The 26,788-nt window shown below is 48.1% G+C and overlaps 1 long non-coding RNA gene across 1 annotated transcript in view; it reads right to left on the reverse strand.

Moving 5' to 3' along the window:
• The window catches only part of LOC138574371 (uncharacterized), a 60,476-nt gene that overhangs the window by 22,272 nt on the left and 11,416 nt on the right, over positions 1-26,788 (reverse strand). Inside the window, exon 2 of the long non-coding RNA XR_011303942.1 lies at positions 12,854-12,912. This is a non-coding gene — a long non-coding RNA (uncharacterized lncRNA). The remainder of the gene's footprint in view (positions 1-12,853; positions 12,913-26,788) is intronic.

Below are 26,788 nucleotides of genomic sequence, written 5' to 3' on the forward strand. Positions count from 1 at the left end.
CTCTGGTGGTAGCAGCACCATAGGTGACACAGCTGTCATGCCAGCATGCTCCGACACGGAAAACAGTGCTGGCGACGTAGGTACCATCCATGACCTTTCCCAATCCCCCTGCATGTTCCATCCCCTACACCATGACGAAACCACGCAGGGGCACCCTGAAGACGACGACTGGCCAACCCCCACAAGTCCTGTGCCAAGGCAACATGTGTTGAGCAGCCCCCCTGTCACACCACCGCAAATGTCCATGGCCCAGCAGAGGCAACAGTCCCTCGACCTGCTGATCGAGCAACAGCAGGAAGCGTCCACGCTACTCAAGGACCATGCAAATGAATGCGGGGGTTCCAGGGCAGCCATGGAAACATCCACCGAGACACTCAGGGCACAAATAGAGAAAAGTAGTGAGAGCCTCAGGGGAGAAATGGAGAGAAGCACCGAGAGCCTGAGAGCACAAATGGAGAAAAGCACCGAGAGCCTGAGGGGGGAACTGCATGCGACGTCCAAAGACGTTTGTGCTGAACTTGCTGCTGTGCGCCGTGTGCTCTCGGAGCTCTCACAAACCCTCAGAGACATGCATGGACGCGAGCAGGCAGAGACATCATCCGTGGCAAGTTCCGTCCAGGGCAGCCCCCAACGCAGATCTGGCAGGAACCTGCGCTCCACGGGCAGGGGTGCCCCTGATACCCGTAGAGGGGGCTTGCAATAGCGTCTACCCACGGACAGCATGCATAATTGGACACTGGTGTTGGGGGGGGAGGTAGTAGGGTGGAGGGGGTGTGTTGGGCTTCACTGGGTGGCGGGTCCATAGGGTGTATAAATCAAATCACATTAACAATACAGCACCTCATTATCATCCAATGACATGTGTGGACATTGATATTTGCGTACGAGGCCTTCATAGGCGTACAGTCCACAATGTGCCTGTACTACACACACACAGTGCCACAGGTCCCCTTTCCGTGTAATAGGCACCATGCGTGGTTGCTAGAAGCATGCATCTATGATGCTCTGTCGGATTGCACGTACATCCTGTGCCTCATGGACTCCTTGAGGTGCCTCCACATCCCCACCCTCATCATCATCATCATCTTCAGGTGCATGCAGTACAGCGTCAGGGGGCATGGGCACATTCCTACGTATGCACATGTTGTGCAGCATGACACATGCCATGACCATCTTAGAAACCTTCTCATGGCTGTACATGAGTGCCCCGCCAGACCTGCTGAGGCTGCGGAAACGAGCCTTCAGTAGGCCGAATGCCTGTTCAATGACCACACGGGTACGTGAGTGGGCATGGTTGTAGTCCTCCTCATGCTCGTTCTGTGGGTTCCGGATTGGTGTAAGGAGCCATCTCTTCAGTGGATGCCCGGCATCACCTGTATGAGACGAATAAAGGGTGTCAGTGGAATGATAGTGCTAAGTAGCCCCCCCCCCCCTGCAAGGTCATTGACGCATCAAATGGGCCACGATGTCATGCATGGAATGAGACTCACCGAGTAGCCAGGATCTGTGCCCTGCGTGTCGCTCCATGTAGCGTGGTATTCTTGTGTTCCTCAGGACCATAGAATCATGGGTAGATCCTGGAAATCTGGCACAACAATGCGTAAATATCTTGTTGGAGTCACACACCATTTGCACATTGATTGAATGAAATTGTTTCCGGTTGCGGTACTGGACCTCCATGGCATGTGGGACAACCAATTCAACATGGGTGCAGTCGATGGCACCAATGCAACCCGGGATGCCGCCAAGTGCATGGAATCCCACTTTAGCGTTGGTAATCTCCTGGTACGTGCGTGGTAGTGTGATGTGGTCGTCGGCGTGCTTCAGGAGGGCATCGTGCACTTGGAAGAGTGTCCGTGAGAACAGTGGCTGTGAAATGCCATGCAACTGTCCCACTGTGTGCTGGTAGGTGCCTGTGGCCAGGAAGTGGAGTGCAGACACCACCTTCAGTAGGGGTGGGATGGCGGTTGGGCTATCTATCATGCTCACGAGGTCAGCATGTGTCATGTCCACAATGGCGATTATGGTGTCCCGGTCCAAACGGTAGAGGGTGTGGATCTGCTCAGCAGTGAGGTTGAACGGATCGGCTCGGAGGCGTGGGATTGCGGGCCGCCTGCGTGGTGGTAGTGGCAGTGCTTGTGGGCCTTGCTGACCCTGCCTTGCCCTCCTCCTCCTCCTTCTCCTCCGTCTCCCCTGTGCGCCCGGTTGTTGTACCTGTTGTTGTTCGTCGTCTTCTTGTAGTTGTAGCACTTGCAGTGCTATCTGGTACCCCAGGCCCAACATCGCTAGTCCTGCCGGTAGCATTTTGGAGTGGGAGTGGTTGTGGGAGGGGTTTGGGTCTGCAATATATGTGCTGTCGGCCTGTATGGCCTCCACCTGTGCTGATTGAATGAATCTGTGGCAGATGCAATCCCTTCTGGCCGAGCACGTCCCGCACGTAAGGCTGCATTTGGCCGCATGGCATCTTGGGATTGGAATCATGTATCAAATCCCGATGGCAGTGTGATGTACTTTGACTGATTTTCATGCTATGCTCCCATTGTTACACATGCTATGATTGCAGCCGCTTACATACCTGTGAAGAGTCAGTGGTATGTAGGGCTCGATCGATGGCCGACCCTCATGCAGCACAGTAACGTACTTCACCGACGGGCGTGGCGTGCCATTTGTGATTGCAGCCAGTTAGCATCATGACACACAGCCGCACTACATTGATGTAATTGTGAATGCAAGCGTTCACAGAAGCCTTTTCGACGTAATGTTGCAAGTGAGGAATTCGAAGGCCAGCATTTTGGGTTTTGAAGTAGCGGCGAGGATACGCCCACAGGTCTGGCTGGAAATGTAACGTTCTATTGTAGAATGCCCTTGGGACATGGCCCATAACGAGCAGGCAATGAATGATATGAATTGAATGGGATGCGCAATAGCGTAGTGGACGATAAGGCAGGACGTTCCCAAATCCATCTTGCTTCACAACACTACAGATCCGGCCTGGGGCACAGTGGTTTTTGCGGACTGCATTACGCACAGACGCGATGGAAGTTTCACATATTATGTGAGTGAATATTCATGCGTTTTCATTGCGGGATGAGGGAATGATGTGTGGATGCATGGACTGATGATTCCGTTTAGGGTCTGCCATGTACATGGGTTTTTTGATTCACTCCCCTTCCCCTGCGTTATGTGATGCAAGGCTGCCATAGTGGGACATACGTCTATCTGCCCTTGTCGGATCCTCCCTGTCTCGACGCGCCTTCATACACTTGTGTCTAGGCACGTTACTAATCCCATGTAATGGGTTCTATCTTGACGGACGCATGCACAGTAACCGACGTTGACAATGGTGTATTTAGCTCGATTGATTTCGTTATGATTCGATACTGATTTAGGGGTGTGTATATTCCTTTGGAGTGGGCTAGCATGCATATGGGTGTGGATTTGGTGTGTTGAATGAAGATTGTAATGCATCATGAGTCCCGTAATGCAATCGGTTGATTTGTGTTTCTTTTGGGTGACAGGTATCTCCTGCCCTATTGCAGATGCCATCTCTACGCCACTCCTCCAGATGGTTTTTACTCTCGACTCCTGCAGCTTCGGGTGAATCAGTGGAGCACCATTTCGATCATATGGGACGATCGCCAATGGGCCACATGCCCTTACGCTGTACTGGTGGCTAGGTGCAACATTTCGGCCTTTCAGCTCGACTAGTGCCTGCCTCATGGGACGGACCTGCGGTTCTTGCCGCTTCCATGTTGCCTTTTGGAACGTTGATGTAGGCCCTGTGTGCCATGATGGTACAGGGCGTCACACAAGTGGAAGCCGGTCAATTATTGCAGATGCAGCCCTCGGTGATGATGGTTGTTTTGGTGGTATTTTGCAAATTGCTGTGGGGCCTTTGTCATTTGGATGTGCATTTAAATTGTATTCCGAAATTTGTCGTGTTGCGTTGTTCTTTGCAGGTGATGTGGCGATTTTCGCTTTGTGGCGGTATGTATTGCGTGATGATCTGCATTGTGTTCCGCCTTCTGAGTTGAGTTGTGTGGTACAGTACTGGCCGCGTTTGCCTACGTAGCACAGTATGGTCACGGATAGGGGCTGCCATTGTGACTGTTTACATGATGTGCTGTTCAGGGGCGGGGGATTGGCTTTTGGCCGACTGGTGCCTGTCAGCCAGGTCGATTGGTGGAATGATGGGTTGTTCAGAATGTGGCTGGTCACAGGTGACTGTGTTTGCGTGCGTTTGTTGGAGGGGGACTGGGGTCATGTCCATTGGAATAGCTTCTGTATTGATGCCATCTGTGCCCTGCAGCTCCCATCGGCCCCTCTTGGGATGAGCCTGGCTGCTCAGTCACTCTGCCGACTTGTGTGGTACATGCTTCTGCTGATGGTTGGTTTGTTTACTGGCATGAGTACAGGGCTGGTGCAATCCCCCTCAGGATGCTGTTTTGGATGTTGCCTTGCGCTGGTGGCAAGCGATGGGGGACTACTGTTGTTTTGTGTCATGTGTTCTTGATTTTCATTTTGATGTATTGTACCTTCACATGCCTGTGCTGCGTCAGTACGGCTATGGTGACATGCCGTAAATGGATGCCCACTCACGGGGCGCTTTGAGCCCCTGCATGCTTTTCTACGTTGGCATGCATGGGTGAATTGTGGATTTCACTGGTTGCATAGTGTGAGTACATTGCGCCTGCCAGGAGTTGTGCAATGAGGCCAGGGAGTGGAGTACTGGCACTCAGTGGGCCATTTACGGTTGGTTCGCGTTGCCGTATTTCTCGCCATGGCGGAATGGTACTTTACGACGTGCTTGATGGCGTTCAGTACATGTCCGCTAGGGTCAGAATTCGCGTACCGTTGCGCCATGGCGGTGATTCCGGTTTTGCAAGGTGCGCGTGCGCGTACTTGGTGCAGTTAGCGTTGCCGTTCACTGCGGTGTCGCTAATGGCATCGTACTTTACGGTGACGGGTCATGATCGCAACGAGCGGTGTTCGATGGCGGTATTGCATTTCCGCCATCATTTTTCCATTTCCGCAAGGGTCGTAATGAGGCCCAATGTATAGTGAGCGGATATGAGAGGTATCAGAACTGCATCCCGGGGCACATAGACTATGGAGTACAGACTGGTGCAGAGCACGACATACAATGATGAGCAGATATGGGTGGTATCAGATCATAACCCTGGGGCACAAAGATTATGGCATACAGACTGGATCAGAACATGACAAATAGTGATCAGATATGAGAGGTATCAGATCTGAATTCTGGGTTACATATACTATGGGGTACAGACTGGTTCAGAACATGAGATACAATGAGCGGATATGGGAGGTATCAGAACTCAACCTGGGTCACAAAGACTATGAAGTACAGTCTGTTCCCAAAAACACGCCCTACAATGAGCAGATATGAGAGCTATCAGAACTTAACACTGGTGCACAAACACTATGGGGTAGAGACTGGTGCAGAACAAGAGACAAAGTTAGCGGGTATGAGAGGTATCAAAACTGAATCCCGGTGCACAAATACTATGGGGCACAGACTGGTTCAGAACGTGAGATACAATGAGCGGATATGGGAGGTATCAGAACTCAACCTGGGTCACAAAGACTATGGACTACAGTCTGGTGCAGAACAGGAGATACAGTCAGCGTATATGAGAGATCACAGAACTTAACCCTGGCGCACAAAGACTATGGAGTAGAGACTGGTGCAGAACATGAGATACAGTGAGCGACTATGAGAGGTACCAGAACTGAATCCCGTGGCACAAAGGCTATAGAGTACAGACTGGTGCAGAATATGAGAAAAAGTGAGCAGATATGAGAGGTATCAGTACTGAATCCTGAGGCACAAAGACTATGGAGTACAGACTGGTGCAGAACACGACATACAGTGAGCGGATATGAGAGGTATCAGAACTTAATCCCGTGGCACATAGACTATGGAGTAAAGACTTGTGCAGAACACAACATAGAATGATGAGCGGATATGGGTGCTATCAGAATGTAACCCTGGGGCACAAAGAATATGGCGTACAGACTGATGCCGAACGAGCAGCACAGTGAGCGGATATGAGAGGTATCAGAACTGAATCCTGGGGCACAAAGTCTATGGAGTACAGACTGGTGCAGAACACAATATACAGTCTGCGGATATGAGAGGTATCAGAACTGAATCCCGGGGCACATAGACTATGGAGTACAGACTGATGCAGAACACAATATACAGTGAGCGGATATGAGAGGTATCAGAACTCAATCCCGGGGCACATAGACTATGGACTACAGACTGGTGCAGAACACAACATACAATGCTGAGCGGATATGGGTGGTATCAGTAAGTAACCATGGGGCACAAAGACTGTGGCGAACAGACTGGTGCAGAACATGACATACAGTGAGCGGATATGAGAGGTTTCAGAGCTGAATTCTGGGGCTCATAGACTATGGCGTACAGACTGATGCCGAACAAGCCACACAGTGAGCGGATATGAGAGGTATCAGAACTGAATCCCGGGACACAAAGACTATGGAGTACAGACTGGTGCAGAACACGACATTCAGTGAGCGGATATGAGAGGTATCAGAACTTAATCCCGGGGCACATAGACTATGGAGTACAGACTGGTGCAGAACACGACATAGAATGATGAGCGGATATGGGTGGTATCAGAACGTAACCCTGGGGCACAAAGACTATGGCGTACAGACTGGTGCCGAACAAGCCACACAGTGAGTGGATATGAGAGGTATCAAAACTGAATCCTGGGGCACATAGACTATGGAGTACAGACTGATGCCGAACAAGCCACACGGTGAGTGGATATGAGAGGTATCAAAACTGAATCCTGGGGCACATAGACTATGGAGTACAGACTGGTGCAATACACGACATACAGTGAGCGGATATGAGAGGTATCAGAACTGAATCCTGAGGCACATAGACTATGGCGTACAGACTGGTGTAGATCACGACATACAGTGATGAGCGGATATGGGTGGTATCAGAAAGTAACCCTGGGGTAGAAAGACTATGGCATACAGACTGGTGCAGAACATGACATACAGTGAGCGGATATGAGAGGTTTCAGAACTGAATTCTGGGGCACATAGACTATGGCGTACAGACTGATGCCGAACAAGCCACACAGTGAGCGAATATGAGAGGTATCAAAACTGAATCCTGGGGCACATTGACTATGGAGTACAGACTGGTGCAGAACATGACATACAGTGAGCGGATATGAGAGGTATCAAAACTGAATCCTGGGGCACATAGACTATGGCATACAGACTGGTGCAGAACATGACATACAGTGAGCGGATAGGAGAGGTTTCAGAACTGAATTCTGGGGCACATAGACTATGGCGTACAGACTGGTGTAGATCACGACATACAGTGAGTGGATATGAGAGGTATCAAAACTGACTCCTGGGGCACATAGACTATGGAGTACAGACTGGTGCAGAACACGACATACAATGATGAGCGGATATGAGAGGTATCAAAACTGAATCCTGGGGCACATAGACTATGGAGTACAGACTGGTGCAGAACATGACATACAGTGAGCAGATATGAGAGGTATCAAAACTGAATCCTGGGGCACATAGACTATGGCATACAGACTGGTGCAGAACATGACATACAGTGAGCGGATATGAGAGGTTTCAGAATTGAATTCTGGGGCACATAGACTATGGCGTACAGACTGGTGTAGATCACGACATACAGTGAGTGGATATGAGAGGTATCAAAACTGACTCCTGGGGCACATAGACTATGGAGTACAGACTGGTGCAGAACACGACATACAATGATGAGCGGATATGAGAGGTATCAAAACTGAATCCTGGGGCACATAGACTATGGAGTACAGACTGGTGCAGAACATGACATACAGTGAGCGGATATGAGAGGTATCAAAACTGAATCCTGGGGCACATAGACTATGGCATACAGACTGGTGCAGAACATGACATACAGTGAGCGGATATGAGAGGTTTCAGAATTGAATTCTGGGGCACATAGACTATGGCGTACAGACTGATGCCGAACAAGCCACACAGTGAGCGGATATGAGAGGTATCAAAACTGAATCCTGGGGCACATAGACTATGGAGTACAGACTGGTGCAGAACATGACATACAGTGAGCAGATATGAGAGGTATCAAAACTGAATCCTGGGGCACATAGACTATGGAGTACAGACTGGTGCAGAACACGACATACAGTGAGCGGATATGAGAGGTTTCAGAACTGAATTCTGGGGCACATAGACTATGGCGTACAGACTGATGCCGAACACGCCATACAGTGAGCGGATATGAGAGGTATCAGAACTGAATCCCGGGGCACAAAGGATTGGGAGTTTGTGCACGATACCATTGCAAGTTTCCCTCCTGGAACATTGGTCATGCATTGCTGTGGGTTAGGCTTGATGCCCTGCCCACCAGGGTGAATTGTGTCAGGATTGCCAGTTTGACAGATATAGATTCTATTCAGGAGGGAGAGAGTCATTCCTACACCTTCTCTAGTAGTGTGAAGCTTTAACCAGCCAAAGTGGTGCACGCTTCAGAAAGCTCACCAGTCTCTATGGGCATAACAGGGAAAGTCATTTGGGAATTGTGCTGGTCCCTGTTGAGTAAGTCCCTTTTTCGATTCATGTCTATGATTAATTTGGTAGACTTGTGATAGGACGCTTATTGGTTGGAGGATTGATGGTATATATTCTGATTTATTTTGTTTGATGAAAGGTATTTTCATGCAATGAAACACATTTGATGTAATGCATTGTAATGAATGTGTGTAGGGTTTTAATGAGTGTAATGAATTTGTGTAGGGTTTTAATGGGTGTGATGAATTTGTGTAAGGTTTTAATTTGCTTTTAAAACTGAATGCACAATAAATAAATGAATACAACATTGTTGCTGGCTAGCAGCACTCTCGGTCCCTCTGTAATACTTTGCGGTAGTTGTGGTCAGACAGGGGGTCTCCTTCGCCGAAGGACCCTGAACTGAAACTTCCCTCATTTAGGAAGAAGGTGAAGTCATCCTCAGTTCAGTCCCCTCTGCCTATTCTCTCTTTCTCTTCATTATCTGAGTAAGCGTTTGGATACTCTTTTGTCATTTGCACTATAGAATTGCCCACATTAAATCAAAAGGATGGGGCAGTGTGAAGGTGTTCCCAGCCATGTCCAGGCAGTGTATGGAGGTGTGCACCGTCATGAATGCACAGTGTATGATGATGTGCTCAGAAATTATGTGGTTATCTGTGCAGGTGTTCCCAGCCATGACCAGGCAGTGTATGGAGGTGTGCACCGTCATGAATGCACAGTGTATGATGATGTGCTCAGCCATTATGTGGTTATCTGTGCAGGTGTTCCCAGCCATGACCATGCAGTGCATGGAGGTGTGCACCGTCATGAATGCACAGTGTATGATGATGTGCTTAGCCATTATGTGGTTATCTGTTCAGGTGTTCCCAGCCATGACCGTGCAGTGTGTGGAGGTGTGCACTGTCATGAATGCACAGTGTATGATGATGTGCTTAGCCATTATGTGGTTATCTGTTCAGGTGTTCCCAGCCATGACCGTGCAGTGTGTGGAGGTGTGCACTGTCATGAATGCACAGTGTATGATGATGTGCTCAGCCATTATGCGGTTATCTCTGAAGGTGTTCCCAGCCATGACCGTGCAGTGTATGGAGGTGTGCACCGTCATGAATGCACAGTGTATGATGATGTGCTCAGCCATTATGTGGTTATCTGTGCAGGTGTTCCCAGCCATGACCGTGCAGTGTATGGAGGTGTGCACCGTCATGAATGCACAGTGTATGATGATGTGCTTAGCCATTATGTGGTTATCTGTTCAGGTGTTCCCAGCCATGACCGTGCAGTGTGTGGAGGTGTGCACTGTCATGAATGCACAGTGTATGATGATGTGCTTAGCCATTATGTGGTTATCTGTTCAGGTGTTCCCAGCCATGACCGTGCAGTGTGTGGAGGTGTGCACTGTCATGAATGCACAGTGTATGATGATGTGCTCAGCCATTATGCGGTTATCTCTGAAGGTGTTCCCAGCCATGACCGTGCAGTGTGTGGAGGTGTGCACTGTCATGAATGCACAGTGTATGATGATGTGCTCAGCCATTATGCGGTTATCTCTGAAGGTGTTCCCAGCCATGACCGTGCAGTGTATGGAGGTGTGCACCGTCATGAATGCACAGTGTATGATGATGTGCTCAGCCATTATGTGGTTATCTGTGCAGGTGTTCCCAGCCATGACCATGCAGTGTATGGAGGTGTGCACCGTCATGAATGCACAGTGTATGATGATGTGCTTAGCCATTATGTGGTTATCTGTTCAGGTGTTCCCAGCCATGACCGTGCAGTGTGTGGAGGTGTGCACTGTCATGAATGCACAGTGTATGATGATGTGCTCAGCCATTATGCGGTTGTCTGTGCAGGTGTTCCTGGCCATGACTGTGCTGGCAGTGTGTGGAGGTGTGCACCGCCATGAATGCACAATATGTGATGATGTGCTCAGCCATTATGCGGTTATCTGTGCAGATGTTCCCAGCCATGACCATGCAGTGTGTGGAGGTGTGCACCGTCATGAATGCACAGTGTATGATGATGTACTCAGCCATCATGCGGTTATCTGTGCAGATGTTCCCAGCCATGACCGTGCAGTGTGTTGCGGTGTGCACCGTCATGAATGCACAGTGTATGATGATGTGCTCAGCCATTATGCGGTTATCTGTGCAGATGTTCCCAGCCATGGCCGTGCAGTGTGTTGCGGTGTGCACCATCATGAATGCACAGTGTATGATGATGTGCCCAGCCATTATGCGGTTATCTGTGCAGGTGTTACCAGCCATGACCGTGCAGTGTGTTGCGGTGTGCACTGTCATGAATGCACAGTGTATGATGATGTGCTCAGCCATTATGCGGTTGTCTGTGCAGGTGTTCCTGGCATTGACTGTGCTGGCAGTGTGTGGAGGTGTGCACCGTCATGAATGCACAGTGTATGATGATGTGCTCAGCCATCATGCGGTTATCTGTGCAGATGTTCCCAGCCATGACCGTGCAGTGTGTTGCGGTGTGCACGATCATGAATGCACAGTGTATGATGATGTGCTCCGCCATTATGCGGTTATCTGTGCAGATGTTCCCAGCCATGGCCGTGCAGTGTGTTGCGGTGTGCACCGTCATTAATGCACAGTGTATGATGATGTGCTCAGCCATTATGTGGTTATCTGTGCAGGTGTTCCCAGCCATGACCGTGAAGTGTATGGAGGTGTGCACCATCATGAATTCACAGTGTTTGATGATGTGCTCAGCCATTATGCAGTTATCTGTGCAGGTGTTCCTGCCATGACCGCGCAGTGTGTTGCGGTGTGCACCGTCATGAAAGCACAGTGTATGATGATGTGCTCAGCCATTATGCGGTTGTCTGTGCAGGTGTTCCCAGCCATCACCGTGCAGTGTATGGAGGTGTGCACCCTCATGAATTCACAGTGTTTGATGATGTGCTCAGCCATGCACAGTGTATGATGATGTGCTCAGTCATTATGCGGTTATCTGGGCAGATGTTCCCAGCCATGACCGTGCAGTGTGTTGCGGTGTGCACCGTCATGAATGCACAGTGTATGATGATGTGCTTAGCCATTATGTGGCTATCTGTGCAGGTGTTCCCAGCCATGACCGTGCAGTGTGTGGAGGTGTGCACCGTCATGAATGCACAGTGTATGATGATGTGCTTAGCCATTATGTGGTTGTCTGTGCAGGTGTTCCTGGCCATGACTGTGCTGGCAGTGTGTGGCGGTGTGCACCGTCATGAATGCACAATGTATGATGATGTGCTCAGCCATTATGCGATTATCTGTGCAGATGTTCCCAGCCATGACCATGCAGTGTATGGAGGTGTGCACCCTCATGAATTCACAGTGTTTGATGATGTGCTCAGCCATGCACAGTGTATGATGATGTGCTCAGTCATTATGCGGTTATCTGGGCAGATGTTCCCAGCCATGACCGTGCAGTGTGTTGCGGTGTGCACCGTCATGAATGCACAGTGTATGATGATGTGCTTAGCCATTATGTGGCTATCTGTGCAGGTGTTCCCAGCCATGGCCGTGCAGTGTGTGGAGGTGTGCACCGTCATGAATGCACAGTGTATGATGATGTGCTTAGCCATTATGCGGTTGTCTGTGCAGGTGTTCCTGGCCATGACTGTGCTGGCAGTGTGTGGCGGTGTGCACCGTCATGAATGCACAATGTATGATGATGTGCTCAGCCATTATGCGATTATCTGTGCAGATGTTCCCAGCCATGACCATGCAGTGTGTGGAGGTGTGCACCGTCATGAATGCACAGTGTATGATGATGTGCTCAGCCATCATGCGGTTATCTGTGCAGATGTTCCCAGCCATGACCGTGCAGTGTGTTGCGGTGTGCACCGTCATGAATGCACAGTGTATGATGATGTGCCCAGCCATTACGCGGTTATCTGTGCAGGTGTTACCAGCCATGACCGTGCAGTGTGCTGCGGTGTGCACTGTCATGAATGCACAGTGTATGATGATGTGCTCAGCCATTATGCGGTTGTCTGTGCAGGTGTTCCTGGCGTTGACTGTGCTGGCAGTGTGTAGAGGTGTGCACCGTCATGAATGCACAGCGTATGACGATGTGGTTATCAGTACACCTGCTCCCAGCCATGACTAAGGCCTGTCTGATGTGCTTGGCCATTGCATTATGGGAGAAGGACTTTCTTTCTAGCTCTCCTGGCCGATTTATGCAATTGATCATCGAATACCCATTCAGCTTTTTATCCTCGTGAATTACTTACATGCAAAATCAGAAGGGATGTGACGTTGTCGTCCCATGTCCTTAACGTCCAACGTTCGGCTGTGAGAATAAATAAAAACATTGATTAAAATTCTAGGAACATTCTAGAGCAATGAACATGTGTAAAATGCCATTATAGGAAGCGGAGCCTGTTCTCCAAGAAAGTCTTGCTGTAAGAAGGGAGCGTAAATTGGTCCCACCCCCTATAGGGCTCATCCCTCCCTCTTCTGGGGGCAACAGCAGTTAACCCTTTGCATTTCACGCTGCCCCTGCCTTAGCCTCCTCCAGTTTAGCCTGGCTCAGTTAAGTTGCTTCAGGGGCAGTAACATTCTTTGGGGGTCGACAGGGGTCGCAGCTGCTACCCCTCTGGTCTCCCTTGCTACCTCTAAAAATATTTTTCAAAATGTGTTCTATTTTTTAAATGGAAGCTCCTGGGCTGTGGCCAGCACCATGTGGCTCTTTGTTTCTGGAGTGGCTGGACTCTTAAAAACACAGGGGGTTCCACAAGTAAAACACTTTGAGCCGTGACCCTAAATAAGAAACAATTGGAATCACAAATAATGTGTCTTTCTGGAATTCTATACAATAATTGCTAGACTCATTAAAGGTTTATTGCAGGCATACTTCAGGGGGTGAGTCACTGATATAGGCTGTTTTTAAACACCTCAAATTCAAAATGCAGACAAAAACTTCCAAAAAGCAATAGGCATCCATGTCGGACTATGTATTTTGCTTTTCGTAGGTTGCAGTAGCCTGTTTTTTTCTGCCATTTTCTCTGTTTCGATCATCACAAGACACTCCATCTCGGTGTCCTCGGTCACTTGACAAAATCCTTGTGCCTAAAAGCTTGTGTACAGTGAAGAATTGTTTGACCATAGCACATCAAGTGGTCCTTCATTTAATTGTGCCACAATGAATGCTTAGTTGTAATGTGTCTATCTTTCCCATCTCCCTGGCGTGCTGTTCAGGATGTTTGTTTGCATGTCTGAGGTAACGAGTGCCCAGAGTATGGGATGCCGTGTGAGTGCGCTGCTTTCCCTGCGCTACTCTAAATTCTTTAATACACAGTTATGAACCCTCCCAATGGTATGTATTTTGCCAACCTCTGAAGCTTGAAAAGTCATCCACACAGGCTTGACATGTGACTAACTTTGCACCAGTTTCACAAAATAAAACTAACCATAGTTTTATTTTGCCCATCGGCAGCAGTTACTACGTCATCTAATTGATCTCTCATGTGTGGGTAAATGAGATATTGTCTTCGAGTGTAGAAAAGAGACATCAAATGTTGTTTTTATAATATTTTCAGCACTTATTATAATGTGCATAAATTAAAATCTTGCCCATACATAACTGACATTGGGCCTCATTACGACCCTGGCGGAAATCGGAAAACGATGGCGGAAATGCAATACCGCCATCGAATAGCGCTCGGTGCGATTATGACCCGTCACCGCAAAGTACGATGCCATTAGCGACACCGTAGTGAACGCCAACGCTAACTGCACCAAGTACGCGCGCGCGCGCCATGCCAAACTGTAAATACCACCATGGCGCAACGGTACGCGAATTCTGACCCTAGCGGACATGCACCTAACACCATCAAGCACGGCGGAAAGTACCATTCCGCCATGGTGAGAAGTACGGCATCGCGAACCAACCGTAAACGGCCCCACTGAGTGCCTGTACACCGCTCCCTGGCCACATTGTACAACTCCCCGTAGGTGCAATGAAGTCACAATGCAACCAGTGAAATGTACAAGTCACCCATGCATGCCAACGAACAAAAGAATCTCAAGAGGGGCCAATGGGAGCTGCAGGGCACAGATGGCACGAATACAGAAGCTATTCCAATGGACATGACCTCAGTCTCCCACCAAGAAACGCACGCAAACACAGGCACCTGTGACCAGCAATATTCAGAAAATCACATCATTCCACCAATCCACCTGGCTGACCGGCATCTGTTACACAAAACCTAATCCCCCGCCCCTGAGCATGACATCATTCAAACAGTCATATTGGCAGCCCTTATCCCTGACCTCACTGGGCTTCGTAGGCAAACGCGCCCAGCACAGTACCACGCAACTATACTCCGAAGCTGGAACCCAATGCAGATCTCCTCACAATACATCGCTCCCCAAATAGGAATATGCCACATCACTTGCAAAGAAGAACGCTACACGGCCCATATCAGAATAGAAATTTAATGCACAACAAATTCACCAAGCCCATACAGCCATTAGGCCATGAACTCCAAAACACATTTCACCATTGTGGGCTGCATCCGCAATAAATGACCAGCTACTTCTTGTGTGACGCCCTGTTCCTTCATGGTACACAGGGCCACATTCTCGTACGAAAAGGCAACATGGAAGCGCCCAGAACCGCAGGGCCGACCCAATGGGGAGGCACTAGTCCAGCTGAAAGGCCGAAATGTTGCTCCGAGCCACTAGTACTGCGTAAGGGCATGTGGCCCATTGGCGATCGTCCCATAAGATCGTAATGCTGCTCCACTGATTAACACGAAGCAGCAGGTGTCGGGAGTAAAATCCATCTGCAGGAGTGGCATACAGATGGCAGTGGCAAAAGGGGAGGAGATACCTGTCAACCAAATGAAAAGAAAAAGAATAGAATGGCCATCAGAACTACATTTGAATTACTCACTTCAATGATCACACCAAATCCACAGCCATATGCATGCTAGCCCACTCCAAAGGATCATCACCACCCAAAAACCACTTGCGACTCATAACTATCTATATCGAGGTGAAAACACCATCACAAACGAGTGTACCTGTGCATGCGTCTGTTAAAACAGAATCCATCAGATGGGATTGGTAACGTGCATGGACACAAGTGTCTGAAGGCGCGTCGAGACAGGGAGGGCTCAACAAGGCCAGATAGACGATGGTCCCACTATGGCAGCCCTGCATCACATAGCGCAGGGGAGGCGGACAGATTCCAAGAAGCCCTGTACATGGCAAACTCTGTATCAAATCATCTGTCCATGCATCCATTCATCATTCCCTCATCCCGTAATGATAACGCCTGTTTCCATACTCACATAGCATGTGAAAATTCCATTGAGTCTGTGCGTTATGCAGCCTGCATAATCCACTGTGCCCCAGCCCGTAATTCCAGTGTTGTGAAGTAACATGTATTTGGGAACGTCCGGCCTCATCATCCACTTCGCTATTGCGCATCCCAAACTATTCATATCAATCATTGCATCCTCGCCATGGCCCCTGTCCCAAGGACACTGAACAATAGAACGTTATATTTGCAGTCAGACCTGTGGGCATCTCCTCGCCGCTAGCTGAAAACCGAAAGCGCCGCCCTTCGAATTCCTCATTTGCAACATCACGTCGAAAAGGCATCTGTGGCCGCTTGAAATCACAAATTAATCCATCTAGTGCGGCTGTGTGTGTAAATGGCAACTGCCTTCACTCACAAATGGGACGCCCCGCCCGTCGTTGAAGCTCGGTACAGTGATGCATGAGGGTCCACCGTTACTCGAGTACTACGTTCCACTGGCCCTTCACAAGTCTGTTCGCGACTGCTAAGATAGTATGTGAAACAATGGGACCATAGCCGAATGAACATATCAACCAATGTTACACTGCCATCGGGTACAAATACATGATTGTAATAGCAAGATGCCATTCCTCGAATTGCAGCGTTGTGTGCGGGACGTGCTCGCCCAAAGGGGAGAGCAGCTTGCACAGGTGGAATGAATCACCACAGGTGGAGGCCATACAGCCTGAAAACACATAAATAGCACACCCAGTCTCCTCCCACAACCACACCCACTCCGAAATGCTACCGGCAGGACTCGCGATGTTGGCCCTGGGGGACCTGATAGCACTGCAAGTACTCCAACTCCAAGAAGAAGACGAACACCAACTACAACCGGCCGCACGGAGGAGACGCAGGAGGAGGAGGAGGGCAAGGCAGGGCCAGCAAGGGCCGCCAGCACAGCCACTACCACCACGCAGGCAGCCCGCAATCCCACGCCTCCGAGCACATCCGTTCAACCTCACTGATGAGCAGATCCACACCCTCTACCGTTTGGACCGGGACACCATAGCCGCCATTGTGGACATGACACAGGCTGACCTTGTCAGCATGATAGATAGCCCAACCGCCATCCCACCCCTACTGAAGGTGGTGTCTGTACTCCACTTCCTGGCCACAGGCACATACCAGCACACAGTCGGACAGTTGCATGGCATCTCACAGCCACTGTTCTCACGGACACTATTGCAAGTGCTCGATGCCCTCCTGCAGCACGCAGACGACTACATCTCTCTACCACGCTCGGAGCAGGAAATTACCAACACAAAAGTGGGATTCCATGCACTTGCCGGCATACCGGGTTGCATTGGTGCCATCGACTGCACCCATGTGGAATTGGTCGTCCCACATGCCATGGAGGCCCAGTACCGCAACCGAAAACAATTTCATTCACTGAATGTACAAATGGTGTGTGACTCCAACAGGATCATTACACATTGTTGTGCCCGATTCCCTGGATCAACCCATGATTCTATGGTCTTGAGGAACTCAACAATACCACGCTACATGGAGCGACACGCAGGGAACAGATCCTGGCTACTCGGTGAGTCTCATTTCATGCATGCTGATGTGGGGTATGTGATGCGGCAATGACCTGGCAGGAAGGGGGGGGGGGTGCGTACGTAGCAATGGCATTCCACATTATTCGTTTATCGTCCACATACAGGTGATGCCGGATATCCACTGAAGAGATGGCTCCTCACACCAGTCCGGAACCCACGGGACCAGCATGAGGAGGACTACAACCATGCCCACTCACGTACCCGTGTAGTCATTGAACAGGCATTCGCCTACTGAAGACTCGTTTCCGGTGCCTCAGCAGGTCTGGCGGGGCACTCCTGTACCGCCATGTGAAGGTTGCAAAGATGGTGATGGCATGTGTCATGCTACACAACATGTGCGTACGTAGAAATGTGCCCATGCCCCCTGACGCAGAACTGCAAGCACCTGAAGATGGTCATGATGAGGGTGGGGATGTGGCAGCACCTCAAGGAGTCTGCGAGGCACAGGAGGGCCGTGACATTCGTCAGCATCTCATAGATGCATGCTTCTAGCACTCACGCCTGGTGGCTGATACATGGACACGGGACTCGTGGCACTGTGTGTGTCTGGTACATGCACAATATGGACTGTACGCCTATGATGGCCTCGTACACAAAGATCAATGTCCACACATCTCATTGGTTGATCGTGCATTGTTTATGGCATATGTGATATCATGTTGAACACCCTATCGACCCGCCACCCAAGTGAGCCCAACACACCCCCTCCACCCTCCTACCTCCCCCCCGAACACCAGTGTCCAAAGATGCTCATTGTCAGTGGGCAGTCGCTATTGCAAGCCCCCTCTGCGGGTATCAGGGGCACCCCTGCCTGTGGAGCGCAGGTTCCTCCCAGATCTACGTTGGGGGCTGCCCTGGACGGAACTTGCAACGGATGATGTCTCTGCCTGCTCACGTCCATGCATGTCCCTAAGGGTTTGTGAGAGCTCAGTGAGCACACGGCGCACTGCGGCAAGTTCGGCACATACGTCTTTGGACGTCGCATGCAGTTCCCCCCTCAGGCTCTCGGTGCTTCTCTCCATTTGGACTCTCAGGCTCTCGGTGCTACTCTCCATTTGGACTCTCAGGCTCTCGGTGCTACTCTCCATTTGGACTCTCAGGCTCTCGGTGCTACTCTCCATTTGTGCCCTTAGTGTCTCTGTACTTCTCTCCATTTCTGCCCTAAGTGTCTCAGTTGATGTTTCTATGTCTGCCTTAGTGCCCCCACATTCATCGGCATGGTCCTTGAGGAGCGTGGCCAGTTGCTGCTGTTGCACGATTAACTGGTCGAGGGACTGTTGCCTCTGCTGGGCCATGGCCATTTGCGGTGGTGTCACAGAGTGGCTGTTCGCCTCATGTTGCCCTGCCACAGGGCTTGTGGGGGATGGCCAGTCATCGTCTTGTGGGTGCCCCTGCGTGGTATCCTCATGGTGTACGGGATGGAACAGACAGGGGGATTGGGACAGGTCATGGATGGATCTGACTTCGACATCCCCGTCTTCTGTGTCGGAGCATGCTGCCATTAATGGAGTGTCACCTATGGTGCTGCTGCCACCAGAGGCAGTGCCTTCTGTGGCATCCATTGGGGGGACCTGTGGTGGTGCTGTTGTGGGCATGCTGGCTGCTGGGGTGCCTGTTGGAGTTCCCTCCTCTGTGCTGCCACTTGATTTGTGCTGCTGCCGTGTCTTAATGCGTGCAGCTGAGGTGGAGGGTCTTTGGCCGTTGGTCTTGGCCCTCTTTGCAGGTGTGCTGGTAGGGGTGTCCTGAAGCTCGTCGTTTGGATCGGACCCTGTGGTGGAGTAAAGGAGGGCGAGCGTTATTAATGGGTCTGTGGGAATTGGAATGGCAATGTATCACATGCATTGGGGTGGTACCTGAGGGTGATTTGGGTCGGGGCCTTGGAGGTGCTTTCATTTGTGTGTGGAGTGAGGGTGCAGTTGTTTGGCAGCCTGCAGTTAGGGTGTGCCTGCTGCACGTGTAGAGGGTGTTTTTGGGGTTTTTAATTATTTATGTATTTATTGTGAGTTTTAAAGTGCGCTGTCAGGCCAATGTGTGTGGACGTTCTCCTGGACATGTGTTACTGTTGCGCTATGTGGACACATGGTGATTCACATGATTGGACATTGTGGATTTGGCATGGTTTTATTTGGGCCACCTACCGGATTCTTCGGATGTCTGCACTCCTTTCTCCATCCCTCCGACTCCCTCTATACTCTCCATTCCAATGGTGGAGGCACAGATTTCTTCCCAGGGGGTCAACTTGATGGGTGATTCCGATCCTCCCCCGGTGGCTGTGGCAATGTTGCGTTGGCAGAAAGTATGCTACGGACGCGTATCCGCAGGTCGTCCCATCGCTTTCTGCATTGCTGTGGGTTGCGGGGTGCGGTCCCCACGGCACTTACCCGCTGTGCCACCAGGGCCCATATGGCCTTCTTGTTCACAAGTGCCGTCCTGGTCATTTGCGTGGAGAAGACGGCGGCAGCATTCTCCTGGAGGGTCTCTGTGAGCACGGTGAGTTCCTCACGGGAGAAGTGGACCTGCCGCTTGCGGTCGCACGCTTTCTTCGCTACTTTTCCCATTTTTCTTGGTTTCACTAGGGTGGATGACGGGTTGGGATGTGTCTCAGGGTAGTGTTTTTAGTGGTTGTGTGGATTTTGTGGTTTTATAGGTGTACGGCGTGATGTTTCCCGTTCTGGGACCATGTTTTTACTTCCGTTTCCGTATATTTACGGTCACCGTACTTTCCGGTTGGCGCTCACTGCGGTGTCCGCTAAGATGGGTGGCGGTATTGCACCTAGGGCGCCGTACGGCGGCGGTGTGGGTCATTTCCGCCATCGCGGACTTTGCACTTCCGCCATGGCGTGGTGCTCGTGCCCGATGGGTCGGAATGGGCCGCACTTTGCTCCATCGTGCAATGGCGGAAACGCTATTTACGCTGTGGCGGTCCGGTCAGTCACTTTCCGCCAGGGTCGTAATGAGGGCCATTGTCTTTTTCTAAGTGCTTTGCTACAGCGCGCGTTATTTCTATATTTGCCGTGCTCTAATTACGGTCTTTTCCTCACGATCGTGTGGACACGTCGTGTAGTACACTATTTTGTTGTCCAATTACGTGCGTCTTTCTTCTAAGATCGTACGGCCACTTAGAACGTAGGCCAGTTCAGTTTGTGGTCACGTGGCTGATTACGTGATCACATGATGTTTTTCACGCGTATATTAACATCTTTGAAACGGTGATACTCTGTTGCACGCTACTTCCAATTGGACCCAGCTGGTATACGGGTGACTAGCTGCCGTGAGAACCGGAGAGTTCCTTCGCTTAAGGTAAATACTCTGCTGCGCGGGTTTTTTTTCGAATCGTTTTTTGCTTTTATTGTATATAGAAGGGAGCCCCATATCTTTGGGTCTTCTATAGGCTTTACCCTAGCCAAGCTTTTCAGTAAGCCAAATTCGATTAACCGCATTTGTGTAAATAATTAGATACTGCACATATTAGCTGGCTTTGGTTTATGAACTTATTTTATTAATTTGCAGTAGCTTCCTTTGGGTGTAGCCAATGATATAATTGTAAGAACAAATGGGTTCTTTTTCACACACTTAAATGTTTGTGTCGTGTTTAGGCCCATATAATATCAGGCGCAGCCCTCCCTGGATCCGGGGAGTCATCTTCAACATTTATGGCCGCGGGTTGAACGAGCGTTCGGACATTCCCGGTAAGACCTGTTAGCTCACCCTTGTACATTTTAATTTTAAACTTATGATCTGTACTGTGGGAGCCAATTGGATGATGTGTAAATGCCCTTTTACACCCTGCAGAGAGGAACTTTGGTGTTCACACATTCCGTTATCTGCAGGAACTTCGACTGGGACGTTGTTATCTAGTGTATACAAGTGGACCCAGAGACGTACAGCCTTCCACTGTATGAATGAAGGTTAGTTTATATTCTTTGCGGTCATGGCCTTACACCACTGGTCCATTGTCAGCCATTGTTAGGTCCTTTCTTAGTTGAATCTTAAGTATGTGACTTTTGTGTTCTGTTCACGGGCCGCAATAGTGAAGGTTCTATACATTGGCCTTGTCATTTGTGTGTATATCTGTAGCACTGACTCTGCCTATGGCCTGGTTTTACATCGTATCTGCCTCCCAGAGACACCAATATAAGAGGGTAGCACTACTTTCTGCCAGACACCTCAGGTCCATCCCGGAGTTATCCCGGGTTGGAAGCAGGCTCTTGTATATGATTACCCATTGTTTTATTTAATTTTTTCATTATACATATCATTTTTATTATTGATGTTATATGTTCTCTTTCCAAGTTTAGGGGTTTCATATATTGATGTGTCCCATCTGTGTTTTTTTCTTTTTTTATGTTAGAATATACTTTTGTTACTCCTGATGAAGACGTCACTACACTAAAGTATATACGTCGAAACCGGTTGAGTTTGGACTAAGATGAGGTCGTGGTCAAAAAATTCTGGGACCCATCTTAATTGCATATGCCACTGATGTTACCTGTTGTGGCCCGTCAAACTGATTTCATATTCTTTCTATAAATTTTTCAGATGAATCAACTGTGATGAATTTTCTTATAGATTTTATATTGTATATTGATTGGTGTTTAGTATGAGTGGTTTGTCTAATGGATGGATGAGGTTGTATGCTTGGATGATTGAATAAGATGATTTTTTTATTATATAGATGTGTTCTTTTTAATAAAAGTTGCTTCCTGCTATGTAAATTGTTTTTACAAGTGCAGATTTAATCATGATTTGTTTGATATATTAAATTAGTATCAGGTTTAATAAAATCCTTGATACCACATTTCTTGAATTGTTTCCTTTGGATGTCTTTCCGTTATCCAAATTCAAAGTAATACTCCCATCCAAAGTGTGGGGTCTCCTGTGTCTTTCAGAGAAACACATAACTTTGCACCAGACCTGCAGATGAACTGGCATGCTGTTAAATCTCTGTTACCAGTTTAATGGTATCCACTACAGAGTGTAATTTGCTTTCCTCCTTTGAGAACATTCAGACATGTAATTGCTCATTTCACTATAGCCGGTAAGATAGCTCCAGCCGGTAAGATAGCTCAGTGGATTCAGTGCTCTCTGCTGCGATGTGTGTGCCATCTGCAGGTTACAGGTTCGATTCCTGACAAGGCCAACTCAGCCTTTCATCCTTCTGGCGTTCATAAATGAGTACCAACACAGGTTGGGTGATATTGGATGTATATTTTTTCTATATGAAGCACCACCAGAAGCATTCATGTATTTCAGATAAAGTGCCCCCAGATGCATTGATGTATTTGAGATAAAGTGCCCACAGACCCATTGATGTACTTCAGAGAAAGTGCCCCCAAATGCATTCATGTATTTCAGATGTAATGCCCCAGATGTATTCAAGTGTATCAAATAAAGTGCCCCCATATCCATTGATGTATTTCAGATAAAGTGCCCCCATATCCATTGATGTATTTCAGATAAAGTGCCCCCAGATGCATTGATGTATTTCAGATAAAGTGCCCCCAGATGCATTGATGTATTTCAAATAAAGTGCCCCCATATCCATTGATGTATTTCAAATAAAGTGCCCCCATATCCATTGATGTATTTCAGATGAAGTGCCCCATATCCATTGATGTATTTCAGATAAAGTGCCCCCAGATGCATTGATGTATTTCAGATAAAGTGCCCCCAGATGCATTGATGTATTTGAGATAAAGTGCCCACAGACCCATTGATGTACTTCAGAGAAAGTGCCCCCAAATGCATTCATGTATTTCAGATGTAATGCCCCAGATGTATTCAAGTGTATCAAATAAAGTGCCCCCAGATGCATTGATGTATTTCAGATAAAGTGCCCCCATATCCATTGATGTATTTCAGATAAAGTGCCCCCATATCCATTGATGTATTTCAGATAAAGTGCCCCCATATCCATTGATGTATTTCAGATAAAGTGCCCCCAGATGCATTGATGTATTTCAGATAAAGTGCCCCCAGATGCATTGTTGTTTTTGAGATAAAGTGCCCCAGATGCATTCATGTGCTTCACTTGAGGAGCCCCATTCTGATCCTTCACTTTGTTGGTAATAGAACATCCTAAGTGGAATTTCAGGTAAAAGACAGCTCTTGTGGATCTATTAACCAGGGCCACATATTTGAACTCTGAAAAAACGTGTTTATTTATTATTGTTATTTTTCATTTTATTGGTTCAATTGATTTACAATTTTTACAAAAAGCGAGAGAACAATGTCCCTTGAGGCTCTCTTGTTGCTTAATATGTTCTTTCCATCCTCTCAATCTCATCTCTTTGTCCTCCTATGTCCTCGCGTATTCGGTTCCTTGGTTCAATGTTTGATTGTAACTTGCTTTTCACTATAATAGGAGAGTTTTTTGGAAGAATAAAGCCAACGCTATCATTAGTGATGTTTTGTCTCCGTTCATCAGCCGTGTCCACTAATCTTCTTCATCGTAAGCTCGCAGTTTGGAGAAATGATGGCCGAGATGGATCTTCCTGGGCAGGAAAGTAGTAAATGCTTCACGGTTTGAACCTGGTCTGCTGTTTTGCACTATCAGCATTTATTTAAGTTTGACTTTCCCCTAATTGCAATGATCTCATTTGTCAAAAGCAAGTACTAGCGTGCCCTCAAAAGGGTGTTTTGTAGCGCACTGCTGGAAAAGAAATTCAAATACTCCGAAAGCTGATTTTGCTTTTTTGTGTTCGTTGGTAGACTGGCTCTTAGTTTACTTGCAGATGTGATGTCAAGAGTGCGTATCCAGTTTCATTCTTCTAGTTTAAAAAAAATGTTGTTGCGTTTAGGCTTAGATTCGTCTCAGTACAGCCAATTTCTTCCAACTTTGCCTTGTTTTTCTTTGACCAGTTGTTCAGTAGTCTACTAGTTCCACCCGCAAGCTTGTTCTTTATGACTTGGAAGATTATCCTTCTGAACAATATCCTGCTGTACCGCTCGACTGTTGCTTTAAGTGAGAGCAGGCTCAGTTCACAGCATATAGATGTCATTGGTGTTGAGTTGGGGAGACCCAAAACTCGTCTCCAGAATAAGCTTTCAATTCTCAGCCAGATTTTGTCTGGGATTTCCGGTATAGCCTCGACCCCATACGTTAATTAGAGGATTACTTTTGCTTTATAAAAGTTCAAGATCGACATCATAGAGAAGCGGCCGAATCTCTTATCATGCCAGTTTTTTTACTTCTCGAAAAGTACGTCTTGCATCAGTATTTCTACGATGCTGTTGTTTAGTGTCTCTCTGAGGTATTTAAACTGCTTCCTTTGCTCTATTTGTGAGTCTTCCAGATGCCATTTCTGTTTTTCAATTTTTCTTGATGATCTTTGTTCTTTTTTTGCTAATTTTCACATTGTTTTCTTTTTACTTCGGCAGGCTATCTAGTTGCCGCTGAAGACCCACTGCTGGCTGGTCCTTTAAGATCAGGTCAGCTGTGGGTAAGAGGCAGGTCACTCTAGCGTCTCCTATTGTTGGAGGAAAAGATCTAATCAACTGCTCGAAGTGTTGAAGGTCTCGCAAGTAAAAGTTGATTAATGCGAGAGACAGGGGGCAGCCCTGCTTGACCCCTCTTGATTTTGCAATTTCTGAGGACAGAATACCCGAGCGACTAAGACACAATCTCATAGATGTGTTTGTATGGAGTGCTTGTATAGGTGCTAGGATTGCTGCTGGGCATTTCCAGTCCATCCACTTTTTCCACAGGATTTCGCGATTGACCTGATCAAAAGCTTGAATCAGGTCGATAAAGGCCACGAAAATCCCTCCATGACCTTTCCTTCAAAGTGATCAAGAGTAAGATGTTTGCAGCCGTGCCTGCATCTTGTATGAAACCTGACTGGAACGGGTCTGGGCAACCAACCAATCCTGTCCATGATTGAAAGCATCCTAGTGCGAGTGAACCAAAAACCTTGCTAATTACGTCCAAAAGGGCGATCGGGCAGTAATTTCCTCAGATTTTCTTTCTGCCCTTTCTTAAAGTTGGGAACCACCATTGATGTCCTCCATGAGTCAGGAATAGTGCACGTTAGTGTACATTGTTTGAACACCTCGTGAATTAAAATAGCCCATTCATTCGGGTGTTCTTTGAGGTCGGCGTTAGTGATCCCGTCAGGGCCTGGCGCCCTCGAAGTGTTTAATTTATTTCACGTCCTGGTGAATTTCCCAGGTTGTGGTTCAGTTCTCTAGTAAAGTTCATCTGAGTTCCACTGCTCTTTGGAAAAGTGCTGCAAAGTGGTCCACCCATGTTTTTTCACCAACGGTGTACTGTAGAGAATCATCAGTGTCTGCAGTTGTTGCTTTCAATATGGACCACAATTCCTTTGATTTACTACAACCTACCACTCCCAGCATTAGTTCAGAGTCAGGTACATTTTAATTCGATAGCCAATTATCCAGCTTTTGTAGACCTTTGTAACAAGTATGGCTTTTTCTTTGTTTTCATGGGAGTTGGTCTTTGCCACCAGGCTCTTTGCTCAACTCAACTCCCTCCGTTTATCTACCAGGAGTGTGTCATACACATGGGCTCCTTGCGTTGAGGTGTTTTTCAGTCCTTTTTATTTTGAGTGGTAGAGCTGGAGGAAAGGAGTATAGTTGACTCTGATGTCTTCTTTTCCGTCTTTTTCAGATTCCTGATTGGTTTGTGTATACCTTTACTAAGTTCTTAATTGCGTTTCCACTCATTCTTAGATGGGTCCACCATCGCACTCCTCTACTTGAGCTGTCATTCTCCTTCTTCTTTCTTCCATCACCGTCATCCAGGATGTAGTCAGCAGATTATGATCGTTGTTTTTTGTTCGTATTAGTTCAAAAGATGTAATGAGGGAGAAGAGCTCTCTAGATACAAAGATGTGATCTATCTCTGCGCTTAGCGTGTCTCTCTCCCAGGTCAGCACTGATGGTTTGTCTTGCTGTAATATCATCTGCAACTTATGGAAGTCCCGAGAGTTCGTTAGTGACAGCCATAGAGTTCCTCTCATGACTGAGGGTGGTTGTTTGTTTAGTCCTCTCATTTTTTCATGTTGTTTTAAGCAGGTTGCGTTTAGGTTTCCACATACGATTGTGTACTTAGTTTGGTGATCTGTGTGAACTTCGTCAATTAAGTTCTCAACCTTGTTTAGGAACTTTTTGTTGGTTTTAGATCGAGGGTTCCAGTATTGATTAATGATCACCATGGTTTCCAGTAGTTTGTCACCTGCTGAGGTTCCGGGGTGCCTCCAATTCATCAGAAGTGCTTGAACAAATAGGCTTGAACTTGTGTTTTTATGAAGTGTATGCCACTACCAGATATGACT

The sequence above is a fragment of the Ambystoma mexicanum genome, chromosome 1p (genome assembly GCF_040938575.1).
Source record: "Ambystoma mexicanum isolate Mex_15411 chromosome 1p, UKY_AmexF1_1, whole genome shotgun sequence".
In the NCBI taxonomy this organism is placed as follows: domain Eukaryota; kingdom Metazoa; phylum Chordata; class Amphibia; order Caudata; family Ambystomatidae; genus Ambystoma; species Ambystoma mexicanum.